Source organism: Vicia villosa, linkage group LG7 (assembly GCF_029867415.1).
Source record: "Vicia villosa cultivar HV-30 ecotype Madison, WI linkage group LG7, Vvil1.0, whole genome shotgun sequence".
NCBI lineage: Eukaryota > Viridiplantae > Streptophyta > Magnoliopsida > Fabales > Fabaceae > Vicia > Vicia villosa.
The window spans coordinates 93796272-93802271 of NC_081186.1; positions in this window are offsets into that span (position 1 = coordinate 93796272).

The window sequence follows — 6000 nt, forward strand, 5'->3', positions numbered from 1 at the left end:
TCAAATGTGGAGTTTTCTTCAACAACTAAATGGAAATCCAAAAAATCAAGCAGAAACTCAATTATGTTCAATTAATTCGAACTATACTCCAATTGTAGTTTATCGATTCTCCAAATCTTCGGTTCTCCATATCTCTGACCTCTTCGATTTGTGGAAGTCTCTGGATCTAGAGCTACTCGTTCGACCATTTTGTACGATGTCGGTCTAGCTGTTGTCATCGTAGCACCAACAACTATCAATCAACTAAACATTGCTCATTCTCATCCTGGCGAAATGATTTTCAGCATTGACATCCCTCCACAACCAGATATAATCCTTCATCCTCCAAGAACAAGGGTTGTGCAAGCTACACCGCGTTGAGTTCGAACTCCTCTTCATGTTAAGCAACCTGAGATATCGCACGATTTTGGCATCCTCGCAGCAAACCTAGGAGCTCAAGGCGCAAAGAAGTTCCTCAAAACTATATACAACATCGTTTAACATCAGAACTACAAGGCGATTGAGGAAAAGTTTCTTCGCTTAGAAGAAATCCTCCACTACACTCAACCTCAGGCATACTAAGTTTAGGAGGTCGTGTCTAGGAAAGACCGTTCTATTTGGTCGAAGATGTCTGTAGTAACGGGAAGCAAAGTTCAAAATTCAAAAGACCATTCGAAAGGCAGAAAATGCAGTTCTCCTCCATGGAGCCAGGGTAGAGACAAGGGAGTCACACTTCGTCCCTGGATCGCGATGAATACTAATCGACCAGGGTGCACCCTAAGCATTGCTTATGTTCCTAGATCTTAGAAATCAAGATCCTCAAGTCAATGTAAAAACTTCTAGATTGGGAGAGTACAATGGAAAAGGGGACCCCCAATGAGCACATCCAACTCGTCAATGACTGGCTTGACTACTATAGTGTTGGAGATGCTTCCAAGTGTAAGCTATGAATGTTAGCCAATGATTTTCGACACTGCATTAAAACCCACTAGACCTAATTTCAAAGAATATTAGGAACAGATCCACAAGATTAAGATTGTTTTCTCTTCAAAACATGTCCAGAATCTCGAAAAGATTTGCAGTAGATTAGTATTTTGAAATGAAAGTATGGTACAAAAGTGGTGAGTTCGCATCGCCTATCAGGTTTTAGAACTTAGTATATTCTAGAGTCCAAAGATGAGGTGATATAAATACATTTCGACACTACACTGCAAGATTCGACATAAAAGCTCTTCGACAGAGGTAGTTAGAGGTTGTAAAGATGGTTTAAATTGTAAACAACTGCTTAAAGGCAGTTCCAAGACCAAAGACACGTGAAAATGCATCAGAAGACAGAAGCCCGCAAATAGGATACGTGTGAAGTTTTGGGGTGGTAATCGTTATCGACGGTTGTTAATGTATTTAGTATATAAGTTGATTTCATTTATGTAATAAAAGTTCCCAAATTTTATCATTATTCCATATATAACTTGAGTATCCAAGTTACAAAGAGAAAAAAGTTTGTGAGGAAACATGTATGAATCTGCGTCCCTTTTACAATTCTTTGATCAAAGCATTTTATTTTACTTTTATTGTGTTCTTTGTTTTTTTTAAACAATTCTAAATTGCTCTTGTTGGGATTTCTATCCAATTTCTCCACATTTAAATATCAAATACCCAAGCACAGACACATATTTTCTCAAACTTTCTGCACAAATTGTTCATAGGATTTTTTCAAGTTTAATCCCTTAAGTGAACTAAAACTTATGATTTGATTTACTAAAAACACCAGTAAAATTATCTATGAATACGGATTGGTCCAGATGGTCACAATGATGTTGAACTATATCATTCAAAAGAATATGGAGAATTAAAAATTTAGAAATATTTTTCAATTGGTTAATAGCGCCTTGCAAATCAAAGAATTGAATCTTGACGAAAAAGACTTAAAAAGAAAGAGCGAAACTCTTGAAATAAATTGGTCATTACATATCATTAGTTGATCAAGTAGAGATATAAGATAAAGATTTAAGTTGAATAAAATATGCGAGTATAAACATGATTGAATTAAAATCTGTTAGAAAACAAGTAATACATGTATGTAATAACTGATTAGCTAATGCCTAGAGTTTCAAGACTGACACATGGCAGCTTGAGTGTAACAAATGAGCCTGCTACAGTAGGTAGCAGGTCAAACTGGTTTGCAAGTATATAAGCAAAACAATTACATGTTTGTTACTAACTAACAAATCATAATTCAAAATTTAGTTAGCTATTCAATCATGAAAATATCATATCTACTTATTGATTATAACATTGTATTAGAGCCCATTGATTTAGGCCACCCACCATTTATATGCTCACCAAACCCATTAGTGTTGAGCGCAAGGGGTGTATTTGAAAAATCAAGTCCCACAAATCGATAATTCGAGCCAGCCACCGTTTATATTAACGCACCAAGCCCAATAACGTTGGGCGTTAAAAGGTGTATCCGAAAAAACCCAAGTCCACATTGATTAAAGATAGAGCCCACCAAAGTTTTATATATAGTGTCACACCCCCTTGAAGCTCGTTGGGTAGTTCTTAAGAGAATCTTGAGATATTAGCTCGGCTCGTTGAACATGTCTGTTTTGCCTGCACTTTGGTGTGAGGCAGGCCAAGGGTTTAGGTCTGCACCCTCTAATGTGACTGCCTTGTCCCGCCCCATTTTTTATGGGTTTTAACAGGCATAAGTATTTACATGAATTTTTGTATTTTTATACTAAAAAGTTACAGTGCTCGCGGGCCCGCTTCGCCTCGCCCTCACTTTTAGTATGGGACATACCAAGATTTTGACCCGCACCCTACAGTATTCCCACGCCGCCCACCCTGTTTTTTTATGGGACAGTCCTAAACAGAGCGAACATGCGCGTTTTCCACCTCTAAGCGTGCTTCTTTCTCCTTTACCTACTAGATCTTCTCTCTTTTTTCAAGTTTTTTTGTGATGCAGATTGAGCTTCTAATCCTAATGACCGAAGAAATACTTCTAGTGCAGCTATTTTCTTTGGCCCTAATCTCTTCTCTTGGTTGTTTAAAAAGCAATAAGTTATTGCTAGATTAAGTACTGAGGCTGAATATAGAAGTCTGGCTCAGTTCACTGCAGACCTCTTATGGCTTTAAACTCTCCTTAAAGAGTTAAACATCTTCACAAGAATTCCCACCATCTACTGTGATAATCAATATGCATTCTTTCCGGCTCATAATCCCATCATGCATTCAAGGATAAATCATATGAAAATAAATATTTTCTTTTTTAGGGAGAAGGTCATAGGCAACAGGTTCAGAATCTTCATATTCCAAGCACTGATCAATATGCATATTCCTTAATTAAGTCTTTATCCTCAAATAGATATCTTGCTCTCAAGAACAAACTCAGAGTTATTCCACCACATGAGTTGGAGGTATTAGAGAACAAGTAACACAATTATGTAACAATTGATTAACTAATGCTTAGAGTCTCAAGACTGACACATGTTAGCTTAAGTGTAACAAATGAACCTACTATAGAAGGTGAAGTCTGATTGGTTCACAAGTATGTAAGCAAAACAATTACGTATTTGTAACTTATGTTGTTAATCTTGAAAAGCAGCGCGGCGCGGTCAACCCCAAAATGGGAGTGACGCGGGCTCTATTTGACTATTATATATTTTTTATTTTTTAATTAATATATTTTTTATATATAATAAAAAATTAAAAAAAAAATAAAAGATTCAAATAATAGTGACGGGTGGTGTTTAGAAAATGAAACAACAACTTTTGAATTTATGGCCCAAAAACCATAACAAAAAGAGCAAAAAAAATATTGGGGCCCGTCATTATTAGCCAATTCATATGTTATAAGCATGAGAGAGAAGCGTGGAGTGGCAAAAGCGCCGCCTGTCCAACATTCATTGCAATTTTCAAATAAAGAAAAAACATGTTTTCTATCCCCTTGCTATAACTATTATACTCTCTATCTCACAGTTTGTCGGAAAGCTTTCTTAATCACAAGATTAAAATCACAAGATCTTTCTTCTATCTTATCTCTCGCGAACTGTTTCACTTGTGCGAAAATGGAAAAGCGATTGCTTCATCCGCACCCAACCCGCTCGACGACAACCGCTTCATCATATTGCGCCAAACCAATACAATCGGAAGTGGCCTGGCGATTTTTTCTGCATCGCGCCACTATATCAGTTGTTTCAGCCGCCATTCACAACATAGTTTGTAACTAACTAACAAGTCATAATTCAAAAATTCGTTAGAGATTCAATCATAAAAATCTCAAATCTCCTTACTAATTCTAACAAAATCATACCTACCTTGAAAATGGCCAAAAGATTTACTCTAAAAAGAAAATTTAAGAGAAGAAATATTATAAAATACGCAACACATTTCGCCAATGGTGATGACAATTTAACCCATCCCTAATAGGCATCCACAAAAATATCCACAACAGGTAAGGTAAAAACCCACAAAAATAGATGCGTACATAAATTCGAGTAATTACCGATTAAAATAAACAGGTATAAAATATGAGTACCATAGTATCCACCCACCTCATACCAGCGCAGTGTATATATTTATATATTTTAATTTATATTAGTATTATATAAAAATATATGTCAATCAATTTTAGAAAATAAATTAATGTTAAATCATTACGCATTTAATATATGCATTTGTTTATTTCATAATTAAAAAAAAAAACATTTTAAAAAACTTTTAATGATCTATTTATTTTTAATAGAAATACGAGTAACGGATACGGATATGGGTACTTACATATCTTCAGGACCATGATTATGAGTGCTAAAATTGATGCCCAAGTGGGTATGAACTTGTATACAGAATTTTTTTTCCATTTATCCTACCCATTGTCATCCCTATCACTAATACTCGTGTTCATTTCAAGGTTATCATTCAGAAAGCTATCAAAGAGTGTCATCTAGTTCTGGAAAAAAAACTTAAACCCTCTATTAAGGTGAACGAAGACCCATTCTAAGCAGTGTTTTAAAAACCGGACCGGTCATCGAACCGGTGAGGGTATTGGGTCACTGGTTTATCGGTCGAACCACTGGGTCACTGGTCGAACCGCACGACCAAACCGGATTAAACCGGATAACTCGGTTGAATAGACCTGTCATTATATAGGTATAAACCGGTCGAACCGGATGATTCAGTTTCTAAAACATTATAACTAGCTTTTAAATTTTTTAAAAATATCATATCATAAATTCACAATTTCATAACTTAAATTCAAATTTTAAACAAAGGTATCACACATAACAAAATAGTAAAAAATTACAAAGTCTAATTGCAAACAAAGTCTAATTACAACATAATCTAAACATAGTCTAATTACAACATAATCTAATTGAATAGTTTATAACAAAATAACTTCAATATGCACCAAATTTAATTCAAAATAGGATCCTCCTAAAAAGAAAATCAAATAAAATTCAATATGTTTATGCTATTTAAGAAAATTTATTAGCAAAGATATAAAATAGACAATAAAGTTTTTAATTTGTCACTAACGAAAAAAACTATGTGAGAATGCTATTTAAGTAATACACTACTAAATATATTAAAAAAAAAAGTTTAAAAAAAAATTAAAAAAAAAGTTTAAAAAAAAAGTTTAAAAAAAAAATAAAAAAAAAAGCAATTAAACCGCCGGTTTTCCCGTTTTCCCAGTTTTCACCGGTTCCCACCGGTTTGATGGCATACCCGATCTGACTATTGAACCAGACCGGTTGCCTGACCGGTTCCCGGTTCGACCGGTCCGACTCCGGTTTTTAAAACACTGCTTCTAAGTAATTAAAATCAAATGGAGTAGAGCTGAATGAAGTGGTCTTTATTTCATTTCACTCTACTTACCAGGCGGAATGAAAAATTTGTTTTGTTCCATGATAAAATATTCAAAAAGAAAGATGTCTCGAGTCATAAAGGAAATACTATTGGAGATGAAATGGGAATTAAATACCAAGCATATTTCCATCAAACATTTATACTCCAAAAAAA